Source organism: Bombina bombina, chromosome 8 (assembly GCF_027579735.1).
Source record: "Bombina bombina isolate aBomBom1 chromosome 8, aBomBom1.pri, whole genome shotgun sequence".
Taxonomy (NCBI): Eukaryota; Metazoa; Chordata; class Amphibia; order Anura; family Bombinatoridae; genus Bombina; species Bombina bombina.
Window position 1 is genome coordinate 271462074 of NC_069506.1, and position 17708 is coordinate 271479781.

A 17708-nucleotide genomic window follows, 5' to 3' on the forward strand; every position below is an offset into this window, starting at 1 on the left:
TTTACTAGAAACATTTTTGCTAATGGAAGCATACAGCAAAAATGCTTATATTTCAAATTGAAATGCTCTCATGCACATTTCAATTTTAACCTTTCTATCCCTTTAAATTATATTTGTTATCTTTGGATTTGCAATGGGTTTTTATATGAAAATCCTGCTTAAAGTCATGAAGTGCTATTGATATTGGAATATTAAGCCCTGTGCCGGACTTTGTGCTGAAATAAGCATATAGTAAACAATGTTACCCATCACACCAAACAAACTATATTTAAATGTTTTTGGATTTAGTAGGGAGCACAGAAACTAATGCATGTCATACATTTGCAGTGATTTAGAAATTAATGTAAAACAAGCTTAAAAATTACTTTTACAGTTTAGTGCATCTTGGACCTAAGTCATGTACCCCTATCACTGTACCCAGCGCTACAGAATTTGGCGGCGCTATACAAATAAATGATAATAATAATGTATTAAATTTTTAGTTCAATGAACATCCTAAACTGTAATGACTGTCCCTGCAAAATTGCATAGTTATATATTGCAGTGTGCAGCAGTACCTATAGGACACAGATAATACCTGGGACTACAAGCAGTTTTAAATATAATATTAATGACAGTGATGTGATCACATACAGTATATATGTATAAAAAAAGAACATTAATGGATGGATGTTGGATTATCTGTTCCAATAACCTCTCATCTGTTTCAAGATAATTATTGTAATGTCCTGTTGGCTGGCATTGCAGTGAATTAAATAAAGCATGTCTGTGTAAATGCGTGATTTTTGAACACATATATGTTTGTCCTCCTCTCTCTAAATACACTTACATTGCAGAACATACATGTTTTTTATACCTCCTCGCTCTCAGTGAAATGGTGGTTCAGTGTTCCCTCACTGGCTATGCTGAGCGTGCATATTCCAGGACTGTCCCAGCAAAAATTGGACAGTTGGCAACTATGGCTGAGCGTGCACGCTAGAACCTCCTTCACGCTGCTTCCTGAGGGAGAGAGTGTTCAGCGTGAAGCAAACAGCAGGTAGGCATTTTAGAAACCCGGAACCTGCCTCTCCATGTCACCTGAATGCTGCGCCCAGAATGAGATCTGGAGGGTGCAGCGTGAAGCACCCCCCCCCCCCCGGGAATCACCCAAACACTGCTCCCTGAAGGAGTAGCTCAGCATGAGATTCAGATTTTTCTGGCTCTCCCCTCTTGAGCGCCCTAACGCGGCTACCTAAGCAGACTTATGCTAGCGCCGCAGCACCAGCACTGAGAAAAACAGTCCCAGACCAGACCAGACTGTCTGCTTCCCAGGGAATTACCGGGACAGACCGGGACATTTAACTGTCCGGGACTGGGTCCCAAATTCTGGGACTGTCCCGGCAAAAACGGGACAGTTGGCAACTATGGTGCTAAGTCACCTACAGGTTATGCAGAGGACTACTGGCAAAGCTATGTGTGAGTACAACTCAGTTTTGAGTAGATTCATTTTTGCATTATATTTCCATGCCTTCCAACATTTCTGGGTGTCAGGGTTTTTTCCCTGTTTTGTTTGCCATGTGCTGCTGGCAGCCATTTTACTCACCTCTCTTGCTGACTATGGTGCATTGTGGGGGATGCTGCTCATTTCCTGCACTTCCTTTTATGACCAGACTGGTGTGCATCATCTGTGTGAGACAGGATGCCGTCTCAGAATTGTGATGTCATCACTTATTATTTAAAGGGCCTCTGTTTAGTATGCTTTGCCTTTGCGTTGTCTCAGACCTGTTTGTGAGAGTTCCTGTGTATTACCTGGCTGTCTGACGTCCTTCCTGGTTCCTGATCCCTGGCTTGTTCCTGACTCTGCTGTTTTCCTTGTTCCTGATTCCGGCTTGTCTGACTATTCGCTTTGGCTCCTGACTCGGCTCGTCTGACTACCAGCTCTGGTTTTGACTCCTGGCTTGTTATTTGACTTGTATACTTTTTATTATTTTTTTGTTATTAATAAAGGTGTGATTATTTTTGCACTTCTCATCTCAGTCTGATTCCTGGCACCCTGACATTACGCAAAGGCCATGAATCCTGATGGTGCTAATAATCCACCTTTACCTGCCATCATTTCCAGGATGGATGAACAGGATCACCGCTTGGATCAATTTGCACTAGCCCTGCAAACCCTGCTGACTCGCACTGCACATTTGGACCAAAGTGTCCCACAAGTTATGGCTGCTCCTGTTTCCGCTGCTGTACCTAGTCCTACCAGGAGCATGTCTGGTTCTGCACCTCTACCTCAGCGATATGGAGGCGATCCTATTCAGTGCAGAGGGTTTTTGAGCCAGGTGGGCTTTACTTTGAGATGTTACCTCAGGCATTTCCCTCTGACAGAGCTAAGGTGGGATTTCTCATCTCGTTACTCTCTGACACAGCTCTTGCCTGGGCTAATCCCTTGTGGGAGACTAATAAACCTGTGATTTCAAATTACCCTGAATTTGTGGCCTCCTTTCGAAGGGTATTTGATGTTCCGGCTCGTTCCTCCTCTGCTGCTAAACAACTCATGTCCATTCAGCAAGGTACAAGATCTGTTGCTCAGTATGCTATTGAGTTCCGTACGCTTGCCACAGAGGTTGGTTGGAACAATGAAGCCCTTGTTTCCGCCTTCTTTCATGGGCTCTCTGATGTGATTAAAGACGAAGTTGCTGCCAGAGATTTACCAGAGGATCCCGAGGCATTGGTGTCTTTTTTGATCCTAATTGACATCAGACTCAGAGAGAGGCCCTCTTTCAAGGAGCGCCTACGGAAGCCTCCTGTTCCGTTGTCTCCTACATGTTCATTCCCACCCATGCCTCCCTCTCCTCCCATGCCTCCTGGTCCCGAGTCTCCAGGTACTGCTGAGCCGATGCAGTTGGGATTCACGCGTCTCTACGCAGCGGAGAGGGCCTTTAGGAGGAGGGATGGGCTCTGCCTCTATTGTGGGTTACTGGGTCACCTTTTGAAGTCTTGTCCTACACGGCCAGGAAACGCTCACACCTAAGGTCCTGTCGGGGGCAGACCTTAGGTGGTATATCCTCGTCCCCGGAACCGCTTAAGGAGAAACCTTTGGTCACGGTTGTCCTTTACTGGGTGGACTTCTCCATAGTCATCCAGGCTCTTGTTGACTCCGGTGCTGCGGGCTATTTCATTGACAGTGCTTTTGTATCAAAGCACTCCATTCCTGTTTTGCCTCGGTCCGTTCCGCTTGCTATTGAGGCCATTTATGGCAGGCCCCTTCAGCCCGCACTCGTTACTCACGAAACTGCTCCGTTATCCATGGCTGTTGGGGCTCTCCATTTTGAGACCCTCCAGTTCCAGGTGATAAACTCTCCGCATTTTCCGGTTGTTCTGGGTTATCCATGGCTCCAAAATCACAATCCCAGTCTCGACTGGTGCAGGTCCGAAATGTTGTCGTGGTCCCCGCAATGTATTTCCACTTGTCTTCGGAAACCAGTTAAAGTCTTGTGCACTTCTTCAGTATCTCAATTGCCAGAGGAGTACCGAGAGTTCCTAGACGTTTTAGACAAGGTGCGTGCCGGTACATTGCCTCCTTACCGGTATTACAATTGTGCCATAGACCTGCAACCCGGAGCCATTCCTCGTCGGGGCCGGGTTTACCCTCTGTCTGTTGCAGAGAATTGTGCTATAAAGGAGTATGTTGCCGATGCTCTGTCGTGGGGGATCATCCGCAAATCCTGCTCTCCTGCAGGGGCTGGCTTCTTCTTTGTGAAGAAAAAGGGTGGCGAGTTAAGACCATGCATCGATTATAGGGGTCTTAATCGTCTTACCATTAAGAATGCTTACCCTATTCCGCTCATTACAGAACTCTTTGACCGCCTCAAGGGAGCTACGGTCTTTACTAAACTTGATTTGAGAGGAGCGTACAATCTCGTTAGGATCAAGGAGGGCCACGAATGGAAAACAGTGTTTAACACCAGGAGCGGGCATTATGAGTATCTTGTAATGCCCATTGGCCTATGTAATGCTCCTGCTGTTTTCCAGGAATTTATTAATGATGTCCTACGAGATATGTTGCAACAGTGTGTTGTGGTGTACTTAGACGACATCCTCATACACTCACCCACACTTGAGGCTCATCGTTCTGATGTTACACGGGTTCTTCAGAGACTATGTGAGAATGGCCTGTTTTGTAAACTCGAGAAATGTGAGTTCCATCAGACTCAAGTAACCTTCCTAGGTTATGTTATCTCTGTTGCAGGTTCTCCATGGATCCTGACAAGTTATCTGCAGTTCTGCAGTGGCCTCGCCCAGTTGGTCTTCCGTCTATTCAACGTTTTTTGGGGTTCGCCAATTACTATAGAAAGTTTATTAAAAACTTTTCTTCCTTGGTCAAACCTATCACAGACATGACCCGTAAAGAGAATGATCCACTCCATTGGTCACCTACTGCCCTTAAGGCCTTTGATAGTCTTAAGACTGCCTTTGCTGCCGCTCCAGTTCTGGCTCATCCTAACCATGTCCTGCCTTTCATTCTAATGGTCGATGTGTCTGAGACTGGAGTAGGTGCCCTCTTGTCTCAATGTCCTACGCGTGACGGTCCTTGCATCCGTGTGGTTTCTTCTCTAGGAAATTTTCTCCAGCGGAGTGCAATTATGAAATTGGCGACAGGGAATTACTGGCCATAATTTTGGCACTCAAGGAATGGAGGCATCTTCTCGAGGGTACTAGCGTGCCAGTGCTCATTCTTACTGACCACAAGAATTTAACTTATCTATCTGAAGCAAAACGTTTGTCGCCCCGACAGGCCAGATGGGCGCTATTTTTGTCTCGGTTTAATTATGTGGTCTCCTACCTGCCTGGTAGTAAGAATGGTAGGGCTGATGTCCTCTCTCGACAATTTTCGCCTCTGTCCAAGGAGGAGTCTGCACCTACTCCTGTTATACCTCCTAACCATATTTTAGCTACCATATGTACTAATTTGACTTCTCCCTTGGGGAAGAGATCCTGGCTGCACAAACCAATGCACCTCCTGAGAGACCTAGTGGTAAGTGTTTTGTTCCTGAGAATCTTCAAACTAAACTTTTGCACACTTACCACTATCCTAAAGCCGCAGGTCACCCAGGCAAGAACCAAATGATTTGGTCTGTCATTCGACAATTCTGGTGGCCAGGTCTTCATTCTGATGTTGCTGCGTATGTTGCCTCCTGCTCAGTTTGTGCACAGAATAAGACTCCTCGACATCTTCCTGTGGGTCTTCTTCAACCTATTGCTACTGGTGAGCGTCCTTGGACACATCTTTCCATGGACTTCATTGTCGAGCTCCCTGTTTCCAATGGCAATACTGTTATCCTTATGGTGGTTGACCGTTTTTCTAAAATGTCACGTTGCATTCCCTTGATGAAGTTGCCTACCGCTCAGGAGCTTGCTTCAATTTTTGCCCTGGAGGTCTTCCGTTTACATGGGTTACCCAAGGAGATAGTGTCGGACCGGGGTAGCCAGTTTGTCTCCAGATTTTGGCATTCCTTTTGTGCTTAAATGGGGATCCAGCTTTCCTTCTCCTCTGCATATCACCCTCAATCCATTGGGGCTGCGGAATGGTCTAATCAAGCTCTGGAACAGCTCCTCCGTTGCTATGTCTCAGATCACCACAATAATTGGTCTGAACTGTTACCTTGGGCAGAGTTTGCTCGTAATAGTGCTATTAGTTATCCCCGTGCTAGTGCTATTAGTTTTCCCCGTTCATGGCTAATTATGGGTTTCAACCATCCTTGTTGCCCGATTCATTCATGTCTCATGGTATTCCGGCTTTGGAGGAGCATCTCTGGCAACTCCATTCCACGTGGGTGCAGATTCAGGATTGCCTTCATCGTTCTATGCAGCGCCAAAAGTTCCAGGCTTTCTCTTAGGCGTCTGCCCGCGCCTTCCTACCAGGTTGGTGAGAGAGTTTGGCTGTCCTCCCACAACTTGAACCTTCGTGTGCCTTCCAATAAACTGGCTCCTCGTTATGTTGGTCCTTTTCGAATACTCTGACGGGTCAATCCTGTGGCCTACGCTCTTGACCTTCCTCCTGCAATGCGCATCTCCAATGTTTTTCATGTCTCCCTCTTGAAACCATTGGTTTGTAATTGGTTTACCACTGTGTTGCCTCGTCCATGTCCTATCTTTGTTGACAACCATGAGGAGTATGAGGTCATCAGCATTATTGACTCTCGTATGTCCAGGGGCCGTGTACAGTATTTGGTTCACTGGAGGGGCTACGGTCAGGAGGAGTGTTCTTGGGTTCCCTCCTCTGATGTTCATGTTCCCGCCCTCCTCCGTGCCTTCCATGCCCGTTTCCCCAATAAGCCTTTTGTCCTCCCGCGGGGGAGGGGTCATTGAGGGGAGGGTACTGTCAGGGGTTTTTCCCTGTTTTGTTTGCCATGTGCTGCTGGCAGTCATTTTACTCACCTCTCTTGCTGACTATGGTGCATTGTGGGGGATGCTGCTCATTTTCTGCACTTCCTTTTATGGCCAGACTGGTGTGCATCATCTGTGTGAGACAGGATGCAGTCTCAGAATTGTGATGTCATCACTTATTATTTAAAGGGCCTCTGTTCAGTATGCTTTGCCCTTGCGTTGTCTCAGACCTGTTTGTGAGAGTTCCTGTGTATTACCTGGCTGTCTGACGTCCTTCCTGGTTCCTGATCCCTTGCTTGTTCCTGACTCTGATGTTTTTCTTGTTCCTGATTCCAGCTTGTCTGACTATTCGCTTTGGCTCCTGACTCGGCTCATCTGACTACCAGCTCTGGTTTTGACTCCTGGCTTGTTATTTGACTTGTGGACTTTTTATTATTTTTTTGTTATTAATAATGGTGTGATTATTTTTGCACTTCTCGTCTCAGTCTGATTCCTGGCACCCTGACACTGGGTAATGCAGATCATGTATTAAAATTATGTATGCACAATTATGCCAATTCTAAGAAAGGTGGCAGCCCTACAGTATACAACAGAAGTGAGTAGACTCCAGTGCAATATCACTTAAATGTCAAATGATTCAAAATTGTATAACCTAACAGTAACTGCATTACGTCTAAGTTTTACAGTATATAGGGTATTTGCTCTTATGTAAAATTAAAAACTAACAGTTTAGATTTACTATATTAAAAATACCGGCCCCAAAGCAGGAAATCAATGCAACAAAAGTCAGTGCACCTTTCATTACTGAGATTAAAATCTTTTATTTTTTCAATACTTTGCATGTCCACCTTTATTTTTTATGACAGACTCAATCCTCCTTGGCATGGAGGAAACCAGTGTCATACAAATTTCTGGAGAGATGTTCTGCCCTTCTTCAGAGATAAAAAAAAATTCAGCTGCTCTTTGCTGTAGGGGTTGTGTTTCTCTACCATTCTCTTTAAAATACCCCAAAGGTGTTCCACTGGATTCAGGTCAGGTGACATACTTGGCCAGTTCATAGTTTTCACTTGTATCTCCTTTAGAAACTCCTTTGTGATTTTGGCAGTGTGCTTTGGATCGTTATCATGCTGGAATATTCGTCCTCTGACAAACTTCTGGAGATTGGGAGTCATCTTGTCAGCCAGTGTCTTGGTATATTGCAGGCATTCATGGTGCCATCTATAAATGTCATCTCCCAAACATCTTTTGCAGTCATGCAGCCCCATATTGTCACACTCTCACCTCCATGATTCACTGTTGGGACTATGCATTCACTGTAATAATCCTGACCAGGTTCACACCAAACATGCTGCACCCCATCTGAGTCAAAAAATTGTATCTTGGTCTTGGCCATCTTACCAAATAATGTGCTCCCAGTATTCATCAGGCTTTTCATGTTGTTTAGCAAAGTTTAATCTTTCAGTTTTGTGCCAAAGAGCAAGCAATGTTTTTTTCCTTGGATGCTGTCCATAGAAGTTGACATTATGCAATGTCCTTAGCACTGTTTGAGCTGTCACAGAAACTCCAATTTCTATTGATAATCCCTGAGCCAAATCTTGCCTTGCCTTGATGCAAATCTGAAGCAACTGCCTGTTGTCTGTTTTTCAGAGCTAGATTGTGCAAGTAGCGTACTGTCCGTGGCGTCATTTTAGGAGGACAGCCACAGCAGCTCTGATTTTTGGCACTGTGTATCGATCTATACCTCCTGATTACTGCTGCAACTGCATTTTGACTGATTTTTAGTTGGTCACCAATCTTCCTGTATCCTTTTCCATCTTTGTGAAGTCTCACAATCAGATTTTTCAATTCCTCTGGCAATTCTTTTCCATGTGGAGACATGATGCAGACTTGCAGATAGACACAGTCCATTGGTCAAAAAATTAGACTGTTCTGGTAACTATGCTCATGCAATTAGGCTAATTGGAAATCATAGGTGTACTCAATTTTGTTTCAGTGATCTAACTTGTATGTCAGTGACCACAGGTGTATTCACTTCTGTTGCATTAAGTTTCTACTTTGGGGCCTGTATTTTCAATATAATCTTTCTAAAGTATTTGTTTTTGATTGTTTATAATAGGAAATACTCTACTTGTCAAATCAGAAATAAAACAATGATTGAGAGGTAATACAATTTTGAATAATTTGATATTTAAGTGATATTGCCCAGGGGTATACTCACTTCTGTTGTATACTGTATATGGTTATTTGTTGGTTAGGACGACTTGCTGTGGGCAGGGCCAAGTAGAGTCAGGTTTCTCATGGGCGGAGCTGGGCAGTTCCCTAAAAACTAGGATACTTGACCTCCTGGAGAAGCTGCAGGCAAGAATGCAAGCAGGCCTTCTAACCCATGACAATCGAGCATGATTATTCCAGGACAGTTAGGAAGGACTGCATACACTGTGTGTGTCATCACTAACACTATACATGCAGACATCCCAACTGACCCTATTTGATAGGGACAGTCCCTAATTCTGAGCTCCCTCTGAGACATCAATATGTATGTCCCGATTTTAGAATTTAACAGCCCCACCTACATATTACATAGAGTCATTACACATTTTTTACACCAACTGCATTGCACCATATATGTTTTTTTCTCACAAATGGTGAATGGTGAGCATGAAAATTCTCCTGCATCAGGTAACGTGGCAGATTCAGGTAACTCGTGGCGAAGCCCACAGATGTGTAAACATGCAAACTTTATGTGTGAAATGGTAGAAACTGAAGGGAGATATTATGTATTAGCTGAGCTCCAGGATTCAGTTGCTAACCCTATCATGGGATTCATTGATACTGGATCTCAGGCAACTATTTTATCCCACAGGTACTACACACAGCTAAATGAGCACCCCAGAAACCTAAGATAAAATAATTTGATGGTTCACTAATAGGTGTTGGGGGTGACTCTCTCAAAGTCTACTATATGGCATGTTTAAAACTAAGGCTGGGGAACAGGGTAATAAGACACCCTGTTATTATAGTGGATCTGCCAACTGATCATTTGATAATTGGTAGTGATCTCCTGAAGCAATTAAGCACCATAAGTGATTGCATAAATAATATAATATGGTCACAAGTAAAAAGGCCTATTAATTATTAGAGGTCCGTTAATCTCGCACCCGACATAACTGTCACGTGGTGGAAGAGAAGCCAGATGCTGTGGAGATTCATTTCAGGAATGACTCTATACCTGAAATCACTATCCTACAAATAGATGATCAGACTCCTTTAAGTGGCTCTGATGGTAATACTTTTAAAATTTTTCCTGGAAATATAGCAAATATTTCCTTAGACGGCGATGTATTAACCATATCTCTCCACAAGGGGGACCATAAAATCCCTAAAGGGGGAGGCCACACTCAATACCTTGCAGGAATTGAGAGAGTTAAGGATGATCTATTTATCCCCATGCAAGTGCATGACCTTGGTAAAACCAAATATGCTAAGCTGAACTTAAAACAGGAGGCTAGCTACATAAGCAAAGGTTTATTAGCGCAGATCGCTGAACCTAAGGTGATTAAATATCTTTCTCCCCAAGATCACTGTGTCCATTGCCTGGATGACAGGTCTGAAAGCTATAATGTCACACCTAAGTGCCTATTATCTATCTCTATTGGTAATAAATCAGCGAAGCACCTGTTTTTAGTTTTAAATACTCCCCATAATCAAATATACGTTGGCAATGATCTCTTACATAGATATGCCATACAAATAGATTTGATTAACTCTTGCCTCTGGAGCAGGTTAAAAGGGGACCATGAAGTATTTCAGGATGAAAATGCTGTCCTTAAATCAAACCAGTAATTGCCATATGCTGTAAATATGCAGGTGTTTAACGTGTAACATTGTTGTAATCCCTGCTGGGGCTGATAAATTCCTCTTATCCTTACAAGTAAAGAGAGATCAGAAATAAAAAAACTTCTGAAACAATAATTTGCCTCTCCCATATAATGCAAAATCTAGGTATATCAATGACCCATACTCCTATGATAAATATTGGAACTACACAGGATATAACCTTATCCAAGGGAACTACCATAGTTTATGCGCTGGAATCAAGTTATTACACTTTTGGATTCCAGAATAATGTAATTGGGCTATTACCTGAAGGATACTTAACTGAAGAACAATTAATAGAACAATCCTTTGCATCTATGCCAAAGGGACTATTCACAATTCTGTCTATTTATCCCTTCAGCTCAGAGGAAGGCATCTGTAAAATTGAAGAAGCCTCTCTAGTATTTCATCAGCCGATCAAACAGCAAGAATACCCCAATACCCAGAATCATGGGGGCAATGTAAATTATAATCAAGGGGATCTCACCTCTAAGTTGGAAGAAGCCTATGGATTTCAGCAAATAGTCGAAGAGCAAATCTCCTTAGCTAATGGCTGTTCCAGTGATGATGAACGCCAACAGCTAGGAGAACTCCTGATGGAGTACAAGGATATTTTTGCTAAGGATTCTTATGACTGTGGGACTACAGACTTGCACATTGCAAGAATCCAAACCAATCCCAATGCACCACCTGTCTTTGTTAAACAATACAGACTTCCTACACAGAGAAATGTAATGGCGCTAACTCTCTTAGGAATGATGAATAAAGTTTATGAATAGAGGATAAATGAAAAGAAATGACAGACTAATATATACCACCTATAAAATGGAATAGCCAAAGGGTAATAGGGATTACCCAAGAATATGGAGTCAAATATATGAGCAATATATAAAAAAACTTATAAATATATATATATGTATATTACCACCTCCAGATGAAGTAATGTAAAAACCCACTTGAGACCTCTGCTGCTTGTTTGCCAAATGTATCCTTCGTACCGCTTGTAGTAGAGCAGGAACTTTCCAACTGAAAGAAAAAAGCGCAAACAGGACTCAAGTGCAATAATAAACACAGTGGCACCAGCGCTCTAAAATTTCACACTTACAATGTTTATTATTAAAAATAGCATTTCAAAACATCAGGAGTTGTGACCTTCCTGAGGATCCGTAGTCCCTAGTCCTAAGAGGAATACGCTCACAGGGCTTCCGGATTTTGCACAGCAAACCTCCCCCTAAAACTTTCTAAGTTCCGGCGGACACGGAAAACGAACTGTATTATCACAGAAGGGAGAGTGTTTCTGAAGCTTTGAATATTGAGGACGAAAGTCGTGTTTTGATGTTTTGAAATGCTATTTTTAATAATAAACATTGTAAGTGTGAAATTTTAGAGCGCTGGTGCCACTGTGTTTATTATTGCACTTGAGTCCTGTTTGCGCTTTTTTCTTTCAGTTGGAAAATACAGACTTCCTTTAGCCTCATATGATTCTCTTGCAGAAATCATAAGGAACTTGGAAGAATGAGATATTATCAGACAGGTGCACAGCTCTTATAACAATCCTATTCTAGGTGTTCTTAAGCCCAATGGACAATGGCATTTGTGTGCTGACTTAAGACAGCTAAACAAATGAGTGTACATGTCATATATTGACCAGTGCCTGGCACAGATGCAGGGATCTAAAATATTCACTGCCATTGATTGTGCACAGGGATATTGGACCATAAAGGTACATGAAGAGGACCAGTATAAGCTTGCATTCTCGTTCCAAAAGGTCCAGTATGCATTCCCGTTTGGATACATAAATTCAGGACATGAATTTGCAGTATTCATGCATAAGGCTATGCCTGATACACTGGAAAGGGGGACCTTATCTTATGTTGATGATGTTCTAATCAAAAACACAGACTTTGAAAAGCACATCACAAAGCTTAAACACGTCCACAGCCAACTTAAAAGGGCAGGTGTCAAATTATCCCTACAAAAAGCTCAATGGTGCCGCTCTCGTGTAAACTTCTTAGGACATGAAGTTACTTCTGAAGGGTTAAATCCTCAGAAGAAAAAGGTGGAAGCTATAATAAATTCTAAAAACCCAACTAACTTAAAGGAATTGAGATCATTCCTGGGTATGACGAATTATTCTCACAAATGTATTGATAATTATGCAGAATTAGCTTAACCACTACTACTTCTTCTAAAGAAGGATGTGAAATGGTACTGGAGTGAGATTTAAGAGACAGCCATCAAGGAGCTGAAGAGAAAACTTACTCAAGCACCTTGCTTAGCGTACCCTGAAGGGGGAAAACCTTTCTACTTAGAGACAGGTTACACAGATATAAGCATGAGTGCTGTTTTATACCAAAAGCATGATAATTTAAGCCCTCTTATCTACTGTATGGGCTCTACAAAATTTCCGCAGCTATATACAGGGCGAGAAAATTATTGTTAAAATGGCCCACCAGCTTTTGCTATATCTGCAAAGTGAGAGAATAAGAGATGGGAATTTGTCTAATAGCCGCATAACAGCTTAGACTCTTTCCTTACAAGGCTGGCCTTTAGAAATTCCCTATAACAAAAAGAATCCAGTCGCACAGGGGCTTGCTGAGCTCCACGACTGTACTGCTAAGGATCATGGGGAAGAGTTATTAGAAGATGATTTTCTGGAGGAACAATTGCTTTCCCCATATAAAATATACAATGAGGACCATTGTCAAACATTACTTTGGGTATATGTTGATAGTTTTTCTTACCATGCCACTATTGATAATGAGCGCAGATTAGTCGCTGGCATTGGTATAACTTGGGCAAATGGATTCCCAAATATTTATGTAGGTTTCAACATTGGACCAAGATCCAGTCAAGTTGCAGAACTAACTGCTGTTCTAAAAACCATTGCAATTACTATTAAACAAGATATTCATGAATTTGTGGTTATTACTGACTCAAATTATGTGCGTGACAGTTTTGTTGAATACCTGCCAACTTGGAAATGGCATGCAGAAAACTAACAACAAACCAGTTAAACATGACAAGTTGTTCTGCGAGACTGATAATCTAGTGGTGACCAATGGGTTAAACATACACTGGAAAAAGACCAAGGGTCATTCCAGGGTTTCAGGTCCTGATAAGGAAGGCAATGATCTTGCAGATTCATTAGCCAAACAAGGAGCCATAAATGCAGAACTCCTTAATATCGACCACTTAATGGGTGCAATTCAGGTAGAAGCCATTTCCAGAAACCAGGCTAAACAACAGAGTGAGCCTAACATAGTACAATGGAGTCAGGATTCTTCTAGTGAGGACCTGATTACTAGTCAAAAAGAAGACTCCATTGTAGGCATCTTCTATAAACACATAGATGATCCTGAAAGCAACCCCATCTCAAAAGAGGACGGTATGGACAAGGAAGATCTTAGAATCTTAATGAAATCCAAATCACAATTCAAGTTACAGGATGGCTTGTTAATTAGAACCTCCAAAACGGGCATCCAGCAATGGGTGGTACCTACCAAGTTCAGAGGTCTCATGCTTCAACATGCCCATGATGCTCCCACATCTGGCCATCGTGGTGCCAAATTAATGTATGAAATATTGTGTGACTGCAACTTCTGGCCGCATATGTTGAAGGATGTTCAAACCTACTGTCAAGGTTGTTTAATCTGTCCACAGTTCAAACCCACTGCGCCAACGCATAGAGTGCCATTGCAGAAAAGGGGGATGGTAATGCCATGGTCAGATATACAAATTGATTTTATTGGTCCATTAACAAGGTCATCTAGAGGTAACAAATATATGTTAACAGTGACATGCCTATTCACTAAATGGGTAGAGTGCATCAGTGCACCTAACAATAGTGCTGAAACATGCGCAGCATTGCTCATCAACCACGTGTTTTCCAGATTTGGTTTACCCCAGAGAATCGAATCCGATCGGGGAACCCACTTCACTAGCGACTGAATTATTTGAAGCTTAAGTATATGCAAGAATTGATTATCTCCTGCTGATTGGAATACACATTCTCAGTGGAAAAGGCTGTTGGCTCAGATAAACAGCCCATGAGAAACTAGATCTCAGATAAAGGGATCCTGTCTAATCTTCATAATAATTTAAAATACACATAAGGCAGGTGAACTCATGTTTACCTACAGATATTCGGGAATGCTGTGCCTAAATCTTCATAATAATTTAAAATACACAGATCATATTAAAAACACACACATATATATATATATATATATATATATATATATATATATATATATATATACACATCTATGTGTATATACTGTATATGTGTATGATATATATGTAGTGATCTGAATTATACTATATTGGATAAATGTCTGCTGCATTAATAGATGTATAAATGTTTGCCATTTTAACAACATTATTTCTTTTATTTCAGACCTACATCTGTTTTTTCATGCATTCAAAATTATTAGAAGTGTGAAATATACTATATTCATTTAATTAATATACTGTAAAGAAGGATGGTTAACAGTGAGCTGCTTATTAATTTGATTACTAGAAGTATAATCATGTTTAATATTAAAATAATCAGAGATAATGACACTATAGGGTCCCATATATAAAGGCCAGAAAAGTTTATTAATACTGAAAATTATAGTAAATAAAATAAACATTTTATGGGTGAAGGTCCTGTCGTCTGCAGTATCGGCCAGGCAATACTTTCATTGTGCCCGGAGATAGACAGATTTTCCAAAAAAAACCTTACTGTACACAATAAACATGCTAAATACATGAATTTTTTTTGCTATTATTTAAAAGTATTTGATGTTTGGAGACTACAATCCCGATTTGCATACTTTCACCTGTGAGTCCATAACCTATAGGACATTTTCTAGAATTGATTTTATATTAATTTCAGAATCTCTTGCCGTACAAAAAATGGAGCCCTCTATTGGGGATATAGTCATCTCGGACCATGCGATCGTCTCGCTATCATTCCAATCGTTAGTAAACCCAGCAAAAAGTAACACTAGCATTGTCTTCCACGCTATCTATATAAAAATATAAGATTTAAGTTATGGCTAAAACAGATATGGAAAGATTATTGTACTTTTAATATATCATATTTTCAAAAAATCAAAACATTCTGGGAAGCTTCTAAAGCCTTTTTAAGAGGCGAAATAAAAGCTTATATGTGCAAAAAGAAGCGGAAAGACAGTGCAAGAGAATCCCAATTAGCTAAACAAGTAAGAAATAGTTATAGGAAATATGTGGTTGACCCAAATAGTGTATACTGGGAAAGGTATCGGAGCGCCAGACAGGAAAGAGATCTGTTTTTGAAACAGAATTTTTTAGAAGAGGAGACAAAACTGAATTTACGTTTCAAAGGATATTATGGATGCTCAGCTAAACATCTTGCAAATTTAGTAAAGTGTAGAAAAAAGAAAAATCTTATATTAGCCATTAGGGATCAAGATAAGAGGTATACTGAACCGTCAGATATTAGTAAGACCTTCTTTAATTATTACCAAGGGCTATATACGTGCTGTTGTAATCATAAACAGAATCAAGAGAAGTTTTGGGCACAAGTAAAAATACCTCGAGTAGCAGAAAATCTTCTTGAGAATCTGAATGCACCTATTACAGCTAAAGAAATAGAGGTTGCAATCGAGAAAACTAAACTAAATAAAGCTGCTGGTCCGGATTGCCTCCCGGCAGAATATTATAAAATTTTAGTGGAAGAAATCACACCTTCTCTTGAAAAACTTTATAATAACTATTTTATCAATAGTAACCCACCGTCAGAATATTTTGTAGCGGCTAATATCTCATTAATACCTAAAAAAGATAAAGATTTAGAGGATCCAGCTTCTTATAGACCTATCTCGGTCCTCAATGTAGACTATAAGATTTTGACTTCTATATTGGCAGCTAGATTAATGAAATGCATGGACCAAATTATACACCCCGATCAGTCGGGATTTATGGCTTTAAGGAATCCATCCAAAAACATGCAGAAAATTATTACCCTATTAGATTATATTTGGACCTTAAAAAAAGGTACTTGTAAAGATTTTAAAAATGACATGGCACTATTAACTCTCGATGCAGTTAAAGCATTTGATTCTATTGAATGGGATTATTTATTTCAAACGCTGGAAAAGTTTGGTTTTAAAAACCAATTTGTGCGGTGTGTTCGCAATATCTATCAAAGTCCTATATCTTATCTCTTGATTAATAATTCTTTAACACCTGGGATAAGACTTAAAAAAGGTACTAGACAAGGGTGTCCATTATCCCCCCTCCTTTTCAACCTAGCGTTAGAACCGTTGGCTATTTGGCTAAGGGAAGTGTTGGAAGGGATTACTATAGGTGGAACAGCGTTTAAAATCTTTTTATATGCAGACGATCTTTTAATCAGTTTATATAATACACCCAAGTCTATACCTAAAGTATTAGAGTGTTTAGATCTCTTTAGTTCTTTCTCGGGATACAAGGTAAATTATAATAAAAGTGAAATAATGTGGATCGATAAAATCTGTCCGAAGATAGTTAATACACCATTTAAAGTAGTCGACTCATTAAGATATTTAGGGATCTTCTTACATAGAAATCCAGAAAAGTGGGACGATCTCAACTTTCAACCACTTTTGCAGAAAATTTTTACAGATCTGAAACTATGGGCTGTTTTCCCGCTTTCAATATCTGCCAAAGTTAGCCTTATAAAGACAATTATCTTTCCGCGATTACTTTTTCCATTACAGAATTTACCATTAATGTTAAAAAAAGAAGATTTGAGGAAATTAAATTCAAGCTTCTCGCAGTTTATCTGGCGGGGAAAGAACAAATCACGAATTGCGTTAGAAAAATTGATGCAAACTCGCGAATACGCGGGATTAGCATTACCTAATATAAAGCTGTATAATTTGGCCGCTCTGGGGAAAATTGCGTTAGACTGGCTCGCTGAAACAAGCTGGTTTTCCACTAAGGATATTGAAACATTTTTAGTTTTTCCATTTTCAGTGAAAGCTTTATTACATGTTCAGATCAAAGAGTTGCCTAGTAATATTAAAAGTTTAAGCTCGGTTAAAAATATAATTCAAGCCTGGCAAAATTTATGTTCTATTATAGGCCAGGATTACTCTTTCTCGGAATATCTACCCTTAATGGGTAACCCTGAGTTTACCCCAGGGATTAACCAGAAGGTATTTAGAGCATGGTCTGCGAAAGGACTGAAGACAGTATATCAATTTTTTATAGAAGGTGCAGGAATAACTTCCTTTGATAATTTAAAGAGACAGTTTGATCTCCCAAGCAAAAATTTGTTTCCATATCTACAAGTCTGTCATTACATCAAATCTAAGGATTGGGATGGTGGCGGGGCGATTGCATGGTTTGAAATAAGACCCAGTATCATCATCGCTAGAGTTAAGGCCCCTTCAATATCTATATTGTATAGTATTATGCTGGCCAAGCAGAGTAATACATGGATAGAAATTCTCCAG